This window comes from Equus przewalskii, chromosome 13 (genome assembly GCF_037783145.1).
Source record: "Equus przewalskii isolate Varuska chromosome 13, EquPr2, whole genome shotgun sequence".
Taxonomy (NCBI): domain Eukaryota; kingdom Metazoa; phylum Chordata; class Mammalia; order Perissodactyla; family Equidae; genus Equus; species Equus przewalskii.
The window spans coordinates 87,079,661-87,100,007 of record NC_091843.1 but is presented as its reverse complement, the minus strand read 5'-3'; the positions used below and the strand labels follow the sequence as shown (position 1 = coordinate 87,100,007).

The 20,347-nt window shown below is 40.9% G+C and overlaps 1 protein-coding gene across 7 annotated transcripts in view; it reads left to right on the top strand.

Annotated features, from left to right (window-relative positions):
- Nucleotides 1-20,347, top strand: part of PDE8B (phosphodiesterase 8B) — a 217,432-nt gene that overhangs the window by 2,274 nt on the left and 194,811 nt on the right. For 2 of the 7 annotated variants that reach the window (XM_070571584.1, XM_070571582.1), the window contains exon 1: nt 3,006-3,360. The exons of the other annotated variants lie outside the window; for them this stretch is intronic. The gene's annotated coding sequence lies outside the window, so the exon portion shown is untranslated. Of the gene's footprint in view, nt 1-3,005; nt 3,361-20,347 lie in introns of those variants that run through there. 7 annotated transcript variants of the gene reach the window in all.

Here is a 20,347-nt window from a genome sequence, read left to right as displayed (position 1 = left end):
AAGCCCTGCTTAAAGAAGCATTGCCTTTTTATATAATTTCAGGAAGGGAAACAAGCAGGATGATTTACTATGTTTTCTCACTAGTTTTCTAAAAGAGATTTCAAAAAAAAAAAAAAAGTAAATACAACACGAACTATAAGAAACTTGTTTCTTCAGGTTCCAGAGATGAGTATCGTCATCGTTACCATAATGGTGAGTATCTCTGAAGCGCTTACTGGGTGCTGAGTGTTGTTCTAAGCACTCTGTGTACATAGTCTCCTATCAACGCCTTCTGAAGGAAGTGCTGTCATTTCTTTCCATTTTGCAGGTGAGGGAACTGAAGCTTCTTGCCTGAGATCACACAGCTGGTGGGTGGTAGAGCTGGCCCCGCTGCTTGGGTTTATTTGCAATGATCCACGCAGTATGTAAGAAGGAAGGGGGCAAGAAGTGCCTGCTAGGAGTTGGGTACTTCATACACCTCAGTGCACGGAGATTCGTACATCTTTTATGGGTGGTGATTTTCTTTTCTTTTTCTACATATCCTTTCTTGTTTTTATCAATATGACTTGAGTATCTTTTCATGTGAGCAAAAATATTGACATCTTTCTTTTTAACTATATAGATTTGCGAGCAGATAGATGAACCATAACTGATTTAACCAATACCTTGTGAGTGGATGATTTCTAAATTTTCACAGTCACATAGAGTGCTAGCATAGTGGATCTTATTTATATTTTTCTGCATACCCATTATATTCCTGGTGTATCAATTCCTAGGAGTGGAGTTGCCGTGTGAAAGAGCGTGGTTACTATTTAATAGATACCGCCAACTTGCCTTCACAAAAAGAAATGTAAATTCTGGTTGGGGTCCAATTCTTCTGCTAATATGTTTGGGCTTTTGGTAAACGAGTGAATCTGAATGGATCTCAAGTGTATCATTTGTAAAGTAGAGGGGGTAGGACTTGTTGGTTGCCAAGGATATTTCTGAAAATATATACAATTAGAGGTTGAACAATGGAATTGTCCATATTTGACCATTTTTTACCTACAAAGGCAGAAATGTAATATGATTTCACCAAATGACACGTGAATTCCTGAAGTATCTGTTTTCGGTACCCTGGCTTTTCGGAGGTAGGTTTGTGAGTGAGAGGAGACTAGCCTATGCCGTTGTCACAAACCAACCCTGAAACCTCAAATGGCTTTAAAAAAAAGTTTATTTCTCACTCACATCATGTGTCCAAAGCAGGTGAGCAGACTGCCCTGTACCACACGGTCATTCAGGGAGCCAGGCTGACAGAAGCCGCTCCGCCATCTTGGAGCTGCACGATCTAGAACGTGTCATCTCTGAGGTCCCATGGCAGGGGCGGAGAGAGAGGCTGCGGAGAGCTGCCACGTCCTCTTCCATGCCACCCACCAGGAATGAAGCTTATTTCTTCTATTTACAGTTCTTTGGTCACAACTAGTACATGGACCTCACTCCAATGTGTGGAAACTGGGAGATATTGTTTTCCTGTGTCTAGAAAGAGGAAATAGTATGGCAGTACATAATATCGTGTACTAGTTTGCTGGGGCTGCCGTGACAAAGTATCATAGACTGGGTGGCTTACACCACAGAAATTTTTCCTCAGAGTTCCAGAGGCTGGAAGTCTGAGATAAAAGTGTCAGCAGGCTTGGTTTCTTCTGAGGGCCTCTGTCCTTGGCTTGAGCACCTTCTGCCTGTGTCATCATGGGATCTTCCCTCTGTGTTTATGTCTGAATCCCTTTTTATAAAGGCACCGGTCACACTGGATTAGGACTCTCCCTGATGACCTCGTTTAATGTTAATCACCTCTTTGAAGATTCTGTCTCCAAATGCAGTTACATTCTGAGGTACTGAAGGCTAGGACTTCAACCTATCAATTTTGGGGGACACAATTCAGCCCATAATACATTGTCTCTATCAGATGGCACATCCTGAAGGGTAGTCACCCTGTTTTTATTTGAGGAGGCCAGTATGTTTCTGAGGCCACATTATGGAGTCATCTCCCCCTTCACATCACATCCTCTCCCATTGACTAACAAGAAGTCTTATTTTCTGAATTCCCTGGGTGTTACTTAAAGGAGCCCAATGTTACTACTTGCGTCAAGTAGCCTTTCGTTAATGCCATTGAATCCAATGGGAGACAGGGTGACTCTGGGTGAGAGATGGTAACTGGTGGCTAAGAGCATGAATCTCAAAGCACACCACCTGGGTTCTAATCTCAGCTCCACCACTTGCCAGCAGTGTGTCCTTATTTGTAAAACGGGAAGAGTAACACTTCCCCCATGGGGTTATTGTGCCAATTAAATGAGATAATGTATAGAAACTGCTTGGCATATACTAAAGGGTCAAAAATGGTGACTATTATTCTTTGCAACCTCAGAAGCTCATGGAACCCTTCAGGCCCGGTGAGCGACTTCCAGACGCCAGGGGCACAGACAACCCAGTGGCTCTGCTGCTTGAGCTCCAGGACTTCCGCGGCCGGCCGGGAGCCTGTGCTCCTTAGTAGGGTAGGAGTCGCACGACCATTGTAAAGCTGCAGCAGCTCACTCTCATTCACGTCATAGGTTTCCAAACCGATTTGAGAGCCAAAAAGGAACACAAGAGTCTATCCCCTTGTATAGCCCCTTAAAATTATTATCCCCACTTCAGTGAAGGCAACTAGGGTTGGCAGTTAAAGTGATTTGTGAAAGCAGCATTTCCGTTTTTCTGAGATGTCCCCTTTCCCATTTCAGTGGCCCTGGAATCAGGGTGTGTTTTGAGAGTCAGACCTGGAAGCTTTTCCCATTAACCTGCCAGGGAAGACAACCTCAGACTTCTCTTTTTCTTGGAAACAAAAGGGGTTAAATAAGTGTGGACTGCTCTGCAGGTTGGGTAGATTATCTGCCTTGATTATTGTGAAACTCTAGATTCTTGGCTGCACTAGGACTCGGAGAGCTTGGAGTTGTCATGTGGCCTTGGGCCTGCAGGACCGGAGCAATAGAGAGGCCAGCAGGCAGCAAGGTGGTGCCTTCTCAGGTCAGGGTGAACCATGCACGTCATCTCTAGCAACTGTGTGTATCCCCTGGGGGGTGGAGGGAGGCCAAGACTCTGCCCGTGGGTGGTTGCTGGCCCTTCCTATGAGACACCAGATCCTCTGCATCCTGAATTTCCCCTGCTTCCTGCTGTAAGGCTGTAAGCTAGGAACTAAGGCCACGTGTGTCTCGTGAGTTGATTACCAGTCTGAATCTGTGAGCTCCAGTGCTGGTGGGGCAGCACCTTACAAATTGCAGTGGGCCAGGCTGTGGCTGAGGTGTTCTTGTCACTGCCTGCGAATGCGTCTCCTCAGTTTTAGCTTTTGATGTTTTCGACTTTTCAACCGAGGTAAGCCCATTGTCGATAATACATGTGTTGAGTTTAACTGCTGATTAAGGTGGCTTCAAAAAGCTTACACTGTGATTCGGCATTGAAACAAAACGTTACTGTTTACATGGTTACACAGAGAGTCAAGGGAAGAGAGCATGGGGTATAAGTTTGATGTTGATAAAGCAAATATTTGTTGATGGAGGAATGACGCAATTTCAGTTTTGTTTTGTTTGTTTGTTTTTTGCAAAGTAGCAGCCAAGTGCTTTTAATAAAGAAAAGATACCCACAAGTACATAAAGCTAGATTTGTGTTTTGTTATTGAGATATGTGTAAAAGGATTGCCTATCACATGTCAAGGAACTAAACTGAAGGCAAGAGAAATTGCCTAATCTCTCGGTGTAGAGGAAGAAATTCAAAGCTGTGAGAGGCTGGTGGAACCAATTCTTCTATCCCGTGGGACTGTCATTAGGCCATCATGTCATAGTTAATGGGCAGCATTTTTTTCTTAGTGGTACACAAAGTTATGGTGTTTTGTAAAATCAATGGCGTCTTAGATTTGAAGAAATATGGCAAAGTGGCAAAGAGGGGACAGGGACCTAAGTCTGCTGTCTCTCAAGTGGTCATTTTCCCCTCTTACGCCAAGGTGCACATTCTCCGACCTAGGTGTTGGCTGACCCCAGCTTCCACACTGGTGACATAGGTCACTTGAGTGACCCAGAGAGGGGGTGCCTCCTTAAATTTGGCAGCCCAGCTGCTTTGCTTCCCTGACTCTAGTCCCACCCTGGTTTAAATCTTTGAAAGAGTTTTCAAAGTTTTCCCTAGAGGACTAAGAAAACTAAATTGAAGTACACATGGCTGAAACAGTAACTATCTACCATGTGTAGCCCGCCAATATCCTCCGTTGTCAATGTTACTCCTCTTGATGAGATCTGTGGAGAGCCTTACTAAGAAAGCGGCTGGGGCATTGCTAGTAATTGACTGAGTAAATGTGCTAACACTCCGTGAGAGCTTTACTGTTGTACCTGTGTTAGGAGGCCACGGGTGATTAAAGAATAGGAAAACAAATAACTTCTCTAACTTTTTAGGATCTTTTTTCTAGTTACAATTAACATTTTAAAAAGGAAATTCAAGACCATCTTTCCTGCAATGGAATGGAATATAAAGAGAAAAATTAAATTCTTTGGGTATCTTTCATCAAATCCCCTCTGTTTTGAAAACAGCACAAAAAGACCCTATTAGTAAGCCAAGAGTGCTTTAGAAAGTTGAGGCATTCTGGATCCTGTCCTGGCTGGTAATGGAATGAAATTAGCCAGATTGAGATAAATAATATTGACACAGGGTTTACTATGAGCATCTTTGTCAAGCAGTTCATTGAACAGCATTTCTGCCTGAAAAGTACCATTTTGCAGTACACATTTTCATGTCTCAAAGAGGAATAACTCAGTTTTATCCCAGAATAACTTTTTTTTGATGAGAAAGATTGGCCCTGAGCTAACATCCATTGCCAATCTTCCTCTTTTTGCTTGAGGAAGATTGTCACTGAGCTAACATCTGTGCCAGTCTTCCTCTACTTTGGATGTGGGATGCCACCACAGCGTGGCTTGATGGACGATGTGTAGGTCCACATCTGGGATCTGAACCTGTGAACCCTGGGACACAGAAGTAGAGCACGTGACCTTAACCACTACACCACCTGGCCAGCACCCCTAGAATAGCGTTTTTTGAGGGACACTGGCCACTGAAGTATTTTCACCATCTGTCTTTTATTGAGCAGGCTTCTACTTTTAAGGAAGGGCATTTCAGATCTTTTAATATGGCATGCACTGGGAGTTCTCAACATGCTGTCACTCATGTTGTGGGAATGAATCCTGTTGAAAAGGCCATAGCTCACCCATTGATCTCTGCAATGGCAAAAAAGATCCTGTGGGGGCCGACTTGGTGGCGTAGTGGTTAAGTTCACATGCTCTGCTTTGGTGGCCCAGGGTTCACAGGTTTGGATCCTGGGCACCGACCTAGTGCTGCTCGTCAAGCCGTGCTATGGTGGCGTCCCACATAAAATAGAGGAAGATCGGCACACATGTTAGCTCAGTGACAATCTTCCTCAAACAAAAAGAGGAAGATTGGCAACAGATGTTAGCTCAGGGACAATCTTCCTCACAAGAAAGGGAAAAAAAAAGAGGAAAGATCCTGTGGTTGCAGGAATTGCGCAAAAGGAAAATAAGCAGGAAGGTGGGAGAGGATAGTGGAAAGAGTAGAGGGAAGGCTGCTTGGAGGAAGCACTGTGTCCCCACCCTCTTGCATCATAGCACACGGAGGACAGTGGTAATATTGTCTGAGACACTGAGGCCAGTGGACAAGGCTCTGTGTCTGCTCTAGGTCCTGCATGGGTGGCCTGAGGGCTGAGAGAGCTGGTAGCCCATCCTACTGTATCCGTTCGGTCAGTATGTGGTAAGGAAGCCCTGGTGGGAAGGGTAGCCCTCAGGAGGAGGGAGGGAGGGAGCCCAGGGACCACTGCATTATTCGCCCCCACCTGCCTCCAACACCAGGTGGCCTCTTGCCTTGGCCCACGTGTGGCTGGCCTTCCTGTTCCTTCGCCAAGCCCTGCCTTTGGGGGCACATGCTCCATCTGCAGGGCTTTTCTCTGTCTCTGTCCACAAAGAGTCTGGAGGTCAGTGAGAGAGGAGGATGAAGGCAGCCGAGGATGGTTGCTTCTCCCTCTGACTTCTCATCTGTAGAAGGAGCAGGTTTCCATTGTCCATGCAACAAGTGATTACTGAGCATCCAGCATGTGCCAGACAAAGAAAGTGTCTCTCCTCTTGGAGTTTACCTTCTGGTGGGGGGAGATGGTAAAGGATGAAAAAGAGAGAGAAAAGAAACAAAGTTGGATGGGAGTATGCACTAGGGAGAATCTAGGGAAAGAAAGGGAGAAGATGAAGCAGGAAAGGACAGTAAGGACTCCCCGGGATGGGGTGAGGAAGGCTGCTTTTATCAAATAGAGTGGTCAGAGGAGGCCTCCCTGGAAAGGTGACATTTGAGCCGAAGCCTGAAGAACGTGGGGAGTGAGCCATGTGGATACTTGGGAAGTGCATTCCAAGCAGGAGGAATAGCAGGTGCAAAGGCCCTGAAGGAGCATGTCCACATGTTCAAGGTGCAGCAAGGGGACCAGTGTGGCAGGAGAGAGTGAGCAAGGTGGAGGGCAGTAGAAGCTGAGTCAGAGAGCTCACGGAGGGCCCGACTGCTGAGGGCCTTGTCGTCTGCAGTAAAGACTGAGCCAGGTGAGAGTGACGGAATCTGACTTAAGTTGTAGGAGGATCATCCTGGCTGCTGTCTTGAGAATAGCCTGAGGGGAGCCATGGTCAAAATAACGGCCCCTTCCCCCTGGAGTAACCGACCTCTGAGTGCCCCTAAGATAGTGTTAAAGGAGGGAGGCAGACCATAGTTTGTTAGCTGAAAAATATTGCTCTACATAAATGAACCAAAATCAGTGGAAATATGAGAACCAATGGAATGATTGGTTGCAGAAATTTATCTGATAAATGGGATGACAGAGAGAGAAGCCCGTGATCCATGGTTTTGGTGCCCCTGCCAATGAGGCTCAACCAAACGCCAAGAGAAAGCGATTCTTTCGCTGATAGCTGATCTGACACGCAGCTGGGGTGTGATGGAGGTGCTCCTGTGATCCTCATGTCCCTTGGCCCCAACAATGTCTGTCTGGTTTCGAGGACTGCTTTTACAGGTCTAAAAATTGTGTTCCCATCATCACTTTGGGTCTACAGTATGAACCGGCTGTCTGATATGTGTTGGCCAAGGCCTTCTACAGAATTAACCCAACTGCTGGCCTCTCAATGCATTTTCTAGAAAAACTTCAATTAGCTAAAGATAAAATCAGCCCAAGAATAATATGGTTAGTAAGGAATGACAAGTTTAGTTATGCTCGGGCTGCCGTAACAACATACTACAGCGTGCGTAGCTGAAACAAGAGATATTTATTTTCTCACAGTTTTAAAGGCTGGAAGTCCAAGATCAAGGTGCTTTAGGGTGAGTTTCTGTGAGGCCTCTCTTCATGGCTTGTAGTTTGTGCCTTCTCTCTGTGTCCTTACAACATGGTCTTTTTTCTATGCACTCACGAGCGCTCTGTGGGGTCTCTTCCTCTTTCTATAAGGACATTGGTCCTGTTGGATTAGGGCCCCACTCTTCTAACCTCATTTAACCTTAATTACCTCCCCAAAGGCCTATCTCCAAATACAGTCATCTCGGGGGTAAGACTTCAAACTACGAATTTTGGGGGCACGCTTCAATCCGTAACGTCAGGATTTATATGAAATATCCAGAATAGGCAAATCCAGAGACAGAAAGCAGATTAGTGGTTGCCGAGAGCTGGGTGAGGGGTAAATGGAAAGTGACTGCCGAATGGGCATGGAATTTCCCTTTGGAGTGATAAAAATGTTCTGGAACTGGAGAGCAGTGGTGGTCGCACAACGTTGTAAACATACTTAATACCACTGAATTGTATACTTTAAAATGGTAAGTCTTATGTTATGTTTTTACCACAATAAAAAATCAATTAATATAATTCACCACTTAGAATAAAGGAAAAAACACCATCATCTCAATAGATGTAGGAAAAGCATTTGACAAATTCGCTACCTCTTCATGATTCTCAATAAATCAGTTGTGGAAAGGAACTTGTTCAACCTGATAAACAGCATCTACAAAAACCCTACAGCAAGCATCATACTTACAGAGAAAGACTGAATGCTTTTCCCTAAGATGAGGAACAAGGCACAGATGTGCACTACCACCATATCCACGCTGGAGGGGCGAGTCAGTGCAAGAAAGGAGGAGAAAGAACTAGAAGATACTCAGAGTGAGGACGGAGTAGAACTTTGTTTACTCAGACAACATGATTGTGCAAGTAGAAAATCCTAAAGACTCTAGAAAATTGCTACTAGAACTAATAAGTGAATTTAGCAAAATCATAGGACACAGGTCAATAAAAAAAATCACATATCTTTTGTGTTTGGCTTCTTACCCTTAGCATAATGTTTTCAAGGTCCATTCGTGTTGTAGCGTGTATCAGTACTTCATTTTTCTTTTGATGGTTGGCTAATATTCAATAGTGTATTTAGACCACATTTTGTTTATCCCTTCATCTGTTGATGAACATTTGGGTTGTTTTCACCTTTTGTCTATTGTGAATAGTGCTGCTGTGAACTTTCATGTAAACGTTTTGAACATCTGTTGTCAATTGTTTTAGGTAGATACCTAGGGGTAGAATTGTTGAGTCATATGATAACTCTGTTGGAGTTTTTGAGGAACTGCCAGACTGTTTTCCATAGCACTTTCACCATTTTACATTCCCACCAGCAACAATGTATGGGGGTTCCAGTTTCTCCACATCATGGCTAACATTTGTTACTTTCCTTGTTTTGTTTTTTCTTTAAGTTATAGCCATCTTAGTGGGTGTGAAATGGCATCTCATTGTGGTTTTGAATTGTATTTCCATAATATGCTTGTTGGCCACTTGTGTATCTTCTCTGGAGAAAAGTCTATTCAAGTCCTTTGCCCCTTTTTTGATTGGGTTGTTTGTCTTTTTGTAGTTGAATTGTAAGAGTTCTTTATATATTCTGGACAGTCAATCTTATCAGGTATATGATTTTCAAATATTTTCTCTCATTCTGTGGATTATCTTTCACTCTCTCGAGAATGTCCTTTGATGTGCAAAAGTCTTTAATTTTGAGGTAGTCCAATTTATCTATTTTTCTTTTGTTGCTTGTGCTTTTGGTGTCACATTTAAGAGACCATTGCTGAATGCAAGGTCATGAAGATTTGCCCCTACATTTTCTTCTAAGAGTTTTATAATTTTAGCTTTTAAATTTAATTGTTTGACCCATTTTTAGTTAGTTTTGATATATGATGTGGGGATGGAGTCCAACTTCATTCTTTTGCACATTGATTGACTTTTGAATGTGAAACAAATATTCCTAGGATAAACACTGCTTGGTCGTGGTGTACTAGTTTTTAAAAATATATTGCTGGATTTGATTTGCTAAATTTTGTTAAGGATTTTTACTTCTATGTTCAGAGATATGTTTACCTGCAATATTCTTTTTTTTATAACATCTTTTTCTTTTGGCTTTGATTTCTCGATAATTCTAGCCTTATAACATAAATTGTGAAGAGTTCTATTGCTCAATTTTGTGAAAATGTTTGCGTAAGTTTAATATTATTTCTTCCGTATGAGTTTTATAGACTTCACTTGAGAATGCTTTTGGGACTGGAGCAGGTTTTAAATACAAATTCAATTTCTTTAGTAGATATAGGGAAATTAAAATATTTTTTTCTTGGGCCGGCCCCGTGGCCGAGTGTTTAAGTTCGCATGCTCCGCTTCGGAGGCCCAGGGTTTTGCCAGTTCGGATCCTGGGCGCAGACATGGCACCGTTCGTCAGGCCACACTGAGGTGGCGTCCCACATGCCACAACTAGAAGGACCCACAACTAAAATATACAACTATGTACTGGGGGGACTTGGGGAGGAAAACGCAGGAAGAAAAATTTTTTCTTGAGTAAGTGTTGTTACTTTGGGTATTTCTAGGAATATGTCCATTTTATCTAAATTGTTAATTTATTAACACAGATTTGTTTGTAATATTCCCTTCTTACCCTTTGAATGCCTGTACAGTCCTGATGTCAGTAATTGGTGTCTTCTGTCTTTTTTTATTGGTCATTTGCTAGAGGTTTATCAATTTTATTGACCTTTCAGAAAACCAGCTTTTGGATTCATTGAGTTTGCCTGTCGTTTACCTGTTTCTTACTTATTAATTTCTGCTTTTTTATTTATTATATCCTTCTTTCTTCTTAGTTAGGATTTCATTTGCTCTTTTTTTTTTCTAGACACTTAAGTGGAATCTTAGAACACTGAGTTTGGCCCTTCTTCTGTTCTAAAAAAGCCTTTTGAAGCTATAAATTTCCCTTTAGATATCACTTTAGCTGCATCTGCAGTTTGACTTCTTTTCATTTTTATTCAGTTCAAATATTTTTTAATTTCCCTTATGCTTCTTATTTGACTTCTGGGTTACTTAGAAGTATGTTGTTTAATTTCCAAATAATTGTGGATTTTCCAGATAATTTTGTTATTGACTTCTACTTTAAATCCACTGTGGTCAGAGAACATTCTGTGTATGATTGCAGTCTTTTAAGCGTACTGAGACTTGTTGTATGGATTAGCCTGTGATATATCTTGGTGAATGTTCCATGTGCTCCTGAAAAAAAAGTGCATTCTGCCTTTATTGGGTGGCAGGTTCTATAAATGTGAATTATGCCAAGTTGGTTAATGGTATTTTTCAAATGTTTTATATACTTACTGATTCTTTGTCTGTTATATCACTTGGTATAAGAGGAAGGTTCTAAGTATAATTGTGGATTTTTCTATTCCTCCTTCCAGTTTTATCAGTTTTTGCCTCATGTATACTGAAGCTCTGTTATTGAGTACATTCATATTTAGGATTGTTATGTCTTCTAGATGAATTGACCCCTTTATCATAATGAAATGCCCCTTGTTATTTTTGAGTACATCTTGTTCAGAAATCTACTTTATCTGATATCAGTATAGCCACTTTAGCTTTTTTGTGTTTAGTGTTAGCATGGTGCAAAGGCCAGGTATATCTTATTATATACTATTACTTTTAACTAATCTGTGTCTTTATATTTAAAGTAGATTTTTTTTTAGACAATATATACTTGGCTTATTTAGAGTGCTTAGATCATCTACATTTAATGGCATTGGTAATTACATTAATTTAATAGGAAAATAGTAGGATATAAGTGTATCACATTAATATTTGTTTTCTATTTTTTCCATCTGTTCTTTATTTCTTTTTCTCTCTCTGTGTTCTTTTGTGTTAATTGAGTAAGTTTTATGATTCTGTTTCATATTTTAGTTACTTCTTTCTTTTCTTAGTAATTGCTCTTAGATTTACAGTATATACTTTTTAATTTGTCACAATGTTCTTTCAAATAATATTATACTCGTTAGTGTATAATGTAAGAGTCTTACAATATACTTCCATGTACTCCCTCCCATCCTTTGTGCTATTTTTGTCACTCATTTTACTTCTACATATTTTATAAATACCCCAATACATTGTTGTTATTTTTGCTATAAAATTAATTATCGTTTAAAAGCAATAAACATAAGAAAAAGTCTTTTTTATTAACCCTCATATTTACCATGTTAATGCTTTTCATTCATTTGTGTATATCCATGTTTCTAACTGGTATCATTTTCCTTCTACTTGAAGAACTTTTAAAACTTTTCCTTTGTGATTGCTGGTGATGAATTCTCTCAATTTTTGTTTGTCTGAAAAAGTCTTCATTTACTTTCATTTTTTGAATGATATTTTTTCCTGTGTATAAGTTGACAGTTTCTTCTTTCAACACTTTAAGGATATCTCTCCGTTTTCTTCTGAATTTCATAGTTACCAATGAAAAGTCTGCTATTCTTATCTTTCTTCCTCTGTATTTATGTTCTTTTTCTCTGTCTCCTTTTAAGATTTTCTTTTTATCAGTGTTTTCAGAAATTATATCATGTTGTGTCTTGTTATGGTTTTCTTTGGTTTATCCTGCTTGAGGTTTGTTGAATTTCTTAAGCTTATGAGTCACTGAGGCTTTCTTAATTTTCTTTTAGCTTTTTCTCTCTCTTTGCTTTAATTTGAGTAGTTTTAATTAGCATGTCTTCTAGTTCATCGATCTTTTCTTCTACTGTGTCTAATATGCTCTTAGTCGTTTTTGGTGACTATTTCCTTTCAGGACTTGTATTTTTCATTTCTGGATGTTCCATTCTTTTTTCGATTCTTTTTTAAAAATCTTCCATTTCTCTTCTCACAATGCTTATGTTTTCCTTTTAATACTGGACAATAGTTATAATAGCTCTTTTAATGTTCTTATCTACATTTCAGTATTTCTCTTATTTCTGTTTTTATTTACTGATCTTTCTTTTGGTTATTGGCTGTATTTTCCTACTTCTTGGCATACCTAGTAATTTTGATTGTATGCTAGACATTTGGTATGTTACATTGTTGACTATTTAGATTTTATTGTCTTTAAAGAATGTGGATTTTGTTTTGGCAGACAATTAAGTTAATTTTGGTTCAGTTTGATCCTTTTAAGACTTGTTTTTAAGCTTTGAAAGGTAGGTCTGGAGTAGTCTTTTTTCTAAGCATTCTTTAACCTTATTATTAAGGCATGACCTACCGGGTTCCATACTGAATACCCTGAGTGATCAACAAGGGCTCTCCACTCTGGCTACTGAGAATTTGGATGGCTCCCACTTCTTTGTGAGCTCTGTAAATTGTTGAGCTTATGGCTTTCTCATCATTCCTGGTCTGGCCATTCTCTTCCTTGTCTTCCTGCTCGTGCATGTCTTTGTATTTAGGGAACTTGCAAGTGCCCCTCAATTTTCCTTCTATGTATAGCTGCTTCTTTCTGAAACTCTGCTGCATGATCCTAGCTGCATAAGCCTCTCCAAAGTGATTTCTGTTCCCTCAAGTCAGTGAAGCCACAGGATTCTGTCTGGGATTCCTTTCCTGCTCCAAGGTGTGGGATATCCCTCCAGAGTGAAAGCTGAGGTAATGTTGTACACCTCATCTGTTTCCCTTCTCTCAGGGATGACAGTCCTGAGATACCTATTGTCTGAAGTCTGAAAGTAGTTGTTTCATATTTTGTTTGGTTTTCTAGTTGTTAATGGAAGGAGGTAAATTTGGTCCCTGTTTCTTCATTATGGCCAGAAATAAGTCTATTCTACAAATAGTTATTCATGATCCTACACAAAAGGTTGTCATCTTAAAATGCTATTTTATTTGAAGATGTACTCTGAGATGTTTTGTGTTCTTTTTTCTTCATTCTTCTTCCATATAATTAAAAAAATAAACTATGGAAATTGCAGAAGAATTTGGAAGCACTGCACTATATTGTTGATGTTTGTTATTGTGGAGTTGTCTGTATTCCCACAGTGGTTCCTATGCCTGTTCTTCTTTGCCTGCACACCCACTCCAAACAGGGCTAATGTGACGTTTTGATACAGTATTTAGGTTCTGACATGGCTCTCAGACCCTTCCCAGGAGGAAATTCAAAGTCTCTTAGAAGTGGAGATGGCCATCAAGTCTTGCTTCCTACATTTTCTGAGAATGCTGATTACTTATAGATGTGGCATCTCAAGCTCATTATCATATATGTTTTACACTCACCTGTACATACAGGAGAAACAATATATTAAAAGTACAATTAATGTGGAAATTTATGCCATCTGAATTGTGGTGGGTTATGAATTTCTTATAGAACTTTCTGCAATTTAATGCTTAAAGTGTCTTATAAATGTATAGACTTTGTGACTGGTTTCTCTCTCTCACAAAAGTGTTAAGAGAAGGAAAATCTTAAATCCTGGCTTGATTCTTTAATTTAACGAGGGATCATTCTCATACTGGATTTCTTCTAACATGTCATTTTCATTTCTAAAGTCTAGGGAGATTTTCTTTTTCTTTTAAAACTGATGTTTATATTGGCGATTTTAAACAATCCTCCATTAAGAAGGATCTAAATCATATCTTTTAGATCTCAGTGAGAAATGCAGTGCACACGGCCTTGGCCATATATTTAAGGGCTACGTAGGATTTTTATAACCTATAAAAGTTTGATGACTCCATGCTTAGGAGAAATCAAGTAACTACTTAGCCATGCTAGGCGGGAGTTCATGTGAATGATAAACAGAAAGGAGGTGTTGAAAAATTTCATAGCCAAAGGGTAAAAGAAGAGAAGCATCCAGAGATACATAATATATACAGAAAGTTTATACAGAGATAACACTTGTAAAGTACAAGACTTACATAGTAAGCTACCTCCTTAAATGGGAGCCATTATTATTACTGTTTTCAGCCAGCATTCTGAAAATAATTCTATCTGCTTTGTGTACTCACACTGGATTGAATTCACACTATCTTTCTCCTCCTACTCTCCAGGCCACTGCTTCCTAGAACTTTATTATTCCTAAAAACTAGTGGACTTTTGTCCTCCTAGGCTTAAACACCATATATTAAGCAAAAACATGTCAAGTACTCTACTGGAAATTTATATGGTTCTGCTGGTGTGCATTAAAACAATGAGTTTACTTCAACAAGTCCTTGCCCACCCCCCCCCCCCCCCCCCCCCATGTATCAGAAAGGGTGAAGACTCTTGAAAACCTGTCCTTAGAAGTTCCTGGCTTGGAGGGACATCCCTCATATCCACAACCTTACAGTGGTTATAAACTGCCAGATAATAGTGCTGTGTGACGTTCTTTTGTGCAATGAAACATTCAGGTTTAAGCACAAGTTCTATTAGGCTTCAGAAGACAAACCATCACAGATGAGGATTCTTTCTTTCATCGTTTTTGTTTTGCAATGTCCTCCTTTATGGATAGTAAGTGTGATGGGAGACCAGCATCATTGGGGAACTAGTTAGAAATGCAAATTCTCAGGGCCCGTAATGTGTATTTTAGGCAATTCTGATGTATGCTAAAGTTTGACAGCTGCTGGTGTGGAGCAGCCTGGAAAGTCTCCTCTATCTGACTTAATTTATTATACGCCACATCACATGAGGTATGAAGAAGTAATCAGTCATGCCCCCAGCTACTGTTGCCTTGGAGATGTTTAATGGTGTAACACGGGAAGTGCCATGTGGCTGAGCAAATGTCAAATTTTGAGAAAGAAGAGACTTTCTGCCAGAAGCCTTTGAGAACACCTCCTTTCACAGTCCCAGAATGCAAAGGGAGAGGATTAAAACATCAGAACCACAGAAGGTGCTAACGCAGGGCCCTTGGGCTGAGCTGCAGCCTTGAGGCACCTCTAGCTAAGAAGGAAAATCCCAGGGCTCAAAAGCTGTTCTCGAAACAGGAGTATCAAAAGACTGAATATAGCAATCTGGACATGAAGCGAGAAACTCATATCCCTGCATAGACCCGACTGTAGGGAAGCCCAAGGAAGCCTTGGCAAATAGACTGTTTTCTTAGCCACTGGGAGAGGGAGGCTGCGCGCTTGTTGGTGTGGAGGGCCTGGAAGCTGACAGGGGGCACCTTCTTGCTGTGTGCCCTTCTTGTGGCCTTTTCTCTGTGTGTGCACCTGGAGAGGGAGAGAGAGCTCTGGGGTCTCTTCCACTTCTTATAAGGACACCAGTCCTATTAGATTAGGGCCTTGCACTTATGACCTCATTTAACCTTAAGTAGCTCCTTAAAGGCCCTGTCTCCAAAAGCAGTCACATTGGGCGTTAGGGCTGCAACATCTGAATGTGTGTGTGTGGGGGGGGGGGGGGTGGGGGCGCGGGGGGAAGGGCACCATTCGGTCCAGCACAGTTCTTATCATCCAGTTCCTGGATTATCATAGCTCCTCCTGATCCCCATTCCTGACTCCTTTCACCAGTCCTTCTTGAATATGCGACCAGGTTGATCTCAGTACAATAGCACTTTTAAGGTACAGTCTCACTGAAAAGCCTCAGTGATTCCCAATGACCAGAATTTCATCAAACTCATTAGTCTGGCATATGGATCCTTGGTCATGGCCTCCCTTGTCAGCCGAAATCAAGCTCTTCTCTTCCCCCACACCACACACCTTTCGAACAATCTAGTTGATTGTTCTCAAGCATTCAGTGTATGCTCCTACCTCTAGGCCTTTGCTCACATCATTCTCTCTGGAATGTAATGTCCTCTTCTGCACTTATTCACATCTGCTCTTTCTTCCATGTGCCACACTCCATCCCCTCGGTGACGTCTGCACCACCTCCACCCACCTTGGCCTTCCTCCCTGGGCTTGGATTATCTTTTCAAAGTAGGTGTTAGCTACACTTCTCTGTGTGTATGTCTGTGTTCCCAGCTGAGCTGTCTGAGTGCAAGTACTGAGGATTTCCCTTCTTTGTGTCCCTCGCAGGCCTGGTGCAGTGGTGGGCGCTCCAACACTGTTCTCGTTGTGTCAGTGGGTGGATGCCTGGATGAAAAAGAATAGTCCTTTTAGGTGAAGGTTTTCTAAGAACCTTAACTTAAATCTCATCTCCTCTGAGATAACATCCATAACCCTACCCCAGTCTCTATCACATGGATGTGTCTAAAATCCCTGTATAACCTTCACCACCACCTGGGAATTTTATTGTTCGTTTGTTCTACCAACCCCCATAGTATTCTCAACTCTCTATAGAAGAGACTCTTTCTGTCTTGTTCCGCAATGCCTAGTTAGTGTCTGATACATGGTAGCCACTCAGTAAATATTTGCTCAATGAATGAATGAATGGATAACTTTAGCATCACTAGTGTAATGAACTCTTCTGAAGCCTAGCAAAGTGAGCATGCAGGACGGCTTGCTTAGAAACTTGAACCTTTTTTATTACCCATGAGGCATTGAGGAAATGTCACAATAATTTAGAAACAAAGGTGCTTTGCTTTATATATTGTATATCTTAAGTCAAATTGATGTGAATTAATAATTTGTACCCTGACTTAGAATACCCAAAAAACTCAAAGTGTTATATAAGAATATTTATGAGGCCAGGCTTTTCTACTATTTTTTAAAAAGCCAACATTTAATCATTTTGCAAACACCAATCATTTTGCAGAACAATGGATTTGTTTTCTGAATCTAGATTTTCTCATGGGGAGTTTCCTTATGGATGGTAGAACCTACAGTGACTTCCATTACGTACAGGAGAAGTTTCAGGGTCTTCCATCTTCTGCCTTCTTTCTTCCCCTTCCAATTTTGCCATCCTCATCTCAGGAGACACTGGCTAGTTATCTCATCTGCTCACTGTCTTCTGGATCCACCAAGGTTATTTCTGCCTCTATGCCTTTGCTCACGCTGTTCCCCTCGCTTGAAAAGTCCTCATGGTCAAGATCCAGCTGACATGCTGCTTCTCCAGCAAGCCTTCCCCAGTTGTCATAACTACACTAAAGAATTAACAGCACCACTCGTTTTTGCTCTTATACGTTGATACGCATGTGTTATTCTCTAGCATTTCTTGTGTGTAAGTTTCATCTCCCTGTTTCTCTATGAGCTTCTTTGGAGTAGGACTGTACTTTGTGCTTTATTTGTATGTTTTTTTATGCCCGATATTTTTGTGAAATGTATTTACAAAGGTTTTTGGAAGTGAATGCTCCATCACTCATAGCCTGACTATTTGGGTCCAGGAAAACTCTGAAGGTGAGTAGCTGGGATGTTCTGGAGTCCCTCTCCAGGGCTGATCCAGGCTCTCCCTGTGGTGCTCTTATCAATAGGAAGGACAGATCACTTTTGTATTACGTGGGTTCAGGGCTCAGTGCTCACTGAATTCCATGGTGGATGACGTTGACCTAAGGAGGTCAGATGTTGACTGACTCTCTCCCTGCATCTCCTCTGTTTGCATATTCTGTGCCTGGCATGGGAAAACTGCCCTGTGGGCCAAATCCTCTCCTGGGTTTCATTTGGTCCCTGGCAAAAGGTCCGAGAAGTGATGCACCTATTGTCAAACATACACCTTATTTTTACTCTCTTAAAAGAGCTGTATCTGTAAAACCACTTGGTAGGAATGTTTCACCATGAAAGTGGTTCCCTGTGTCTTTCTTTGTCTCTCACTTTTTTCTGCCCCGTACCTTTGTGTATCTGTGCATCTGGTTCTGTAAGTAGTTCCTTTGTAAATGTGTATGCATTTAATTTCTCTGTCTCTGTTTCCATCTATGTCTGATTCTCTCCCTTCTTTAATTTTTCCCATCTGCTACCTTCTGTGTGAAGGAAAAAAAAATCAGTGGAAGTCCATAAAAGAAAATATATTAGCTAAAATTTTTTTGAGGAGTGAATTAGAAAACAACACACTTATTCATTTACATTGCTTTTGTATTCACTGAAACAGTTTTTCAGAAAAAGAAACCTCTTGTGCTCCAGTTCCCTCTCTATGTCACTTTACGTGTACTTATGAACCTCAACAGATAGACATGCATTTTTCATAGCTGTAAGCAACCTTACATATACTATATTTTTAACCTAAGATTATTTGATCTATGCACATTTAAATAGTGGTATTCTGACCATTAGTGTAGTTTGTTGAGCTATTCCCTAAGTGTTGGATATTTGGATTATCTCCAGTTTCATTATTGTAAATAACATTGCTACAAACATCTTTATATAAATTATTATTTTATTCTTTTGTTTTTTATGATGTGTATTACCAGAATGAGGATTATCAGATCAAAGCATTCACTGACTTAAAAAACTAAAAGCATAGAACATAAAACTCTACTCAATAAAAGAAAAAAAAAAACCCCAAACCCCTTCAATTTTGAGTTATAACAGTTAAGAGAAGAGAAAGGCAAAAGAATAAGAAATGAGAAAAAAAATCATTCATTCAACCAGTATTTGAGCACTTACTATATGCCAGGCACTGTTCTAGGAATTTAGGATCCATCAGTGATTAAGAGACCAAAATATTCCTGCCCTTGTAGATCCTATATTCTAGAGGGGAAGATAGACAAGAAACATAATACTAAACGAGCTAATTATGTAATAAGTTGGAAGATGATAAGTGTTATGAAAAAAGAAAACTAGCCAGGCTGAGGGGAGGCAGGAGTGGTGGAGGGACCATGGAGGGGGGTGTGGGTTGTGATTTTAAACAGGAGTTATTGAGGAGATAACATTTGAGCAGAGACTTACAGGAGTGAGGATGTTAGCCATGCCACTATCGATGGAAGGAAGAGCAAAGCAAGCAGAGGGAGGAGCTCTCGGCTAATAGTGTTAGGTCTCCTGGAGAAGCAGCAAGGAGGTCCCGTGGCTGGAGCTGGAGCGGGAGAGTGAGTGCCAGAGGGAGGAGGGCTCAGAAAGGCAGAGCAGGACCACATCAGGCCGGGTTTTGTAGGCTGCCGTTAGGACTTTGACTTTGAGTCTCGTTCCCAAAGGAGGCTGTGGAAAGGCTACAGGGACTCACCTTCTTTGAAAGGGCCGACCTGGACCTGTCCTTGACCCCCTGCATCCAAGCCTCTGGGATGGGACCGGGGAACTGTTGTATTTCTGACAAATTCCTCAAGGTGATCCTCATGTGCAGTTAGGTTCAGGACCATTCTTTCAGTTAAAAAATTCCACTATTCTAAATTAAAAATAATTTAATAAAAGGAAGTAAAGATTTCATAGCATCCCCGAATGTTGGTGACTTAGAGACTTTGGAGATTGTGCAGGGAAATTGAGGCCCAGAGGTTAAGTGACTTGCCTGAGGTTTTGGAACCAGGAGTGGCAGCTTCAGCCTTCACACTCCGAGTTCAGTGACCCTTCCACTGTGCCGGGCTGCCTAATAAACTGTGTCATTTCACTTCTCAGGCTGTTAGACTTCCAATAAGCTCCACCATTAGGAATGTAGTTTGAATCCAGAGCTCTGTAGGGTTAATTGGTCGATTAAATGTTTGGTTATCTAAAGATCCATCAGAAAGTCGCTATTGTTTTAACCTTTATGGTTAAGAATCATTCCAAATGTATTAATCACATTTTCTGCTTCTTTAGAGGAATTCTTGAAGAGCTCTATACCGTTTTAGAATGGGAAGGGACCTTAATTGTTTAGGATTCTGCAGTGCCTCTGGGTCATAATTCTGAAATAAGCTCTTATTTAACCTCAGTATAAAACATACAAGCCATTCAGCTGACCCTAGGCATATCTGAGGTTTAGTTTATGAAGAAATTTCTGATTTAGTTTGCTTTTTGATTTGTTTCTTCGACATTGACTGTCGCTAAATTTTTTTCACTTAATTCAATTTTTTTTATAACGTTGGTTTTTCTGGCCTTATTCTGTAACTCGAAGCTAAATTTTATTTGCAGTTTCTGAGCTCGTAGACTTTGCTGTTATCCTGGAATGCACTGACATTGTGACGTGGGAGTCGGTCCAGAAATCACCAACATGAGCAAGAACTCAGGCCTCAGAGCTAAGCTGGGGAATGATTTCCGTTGAACCATTTCTCCTCCACTTGCACACTTCTGCATGTT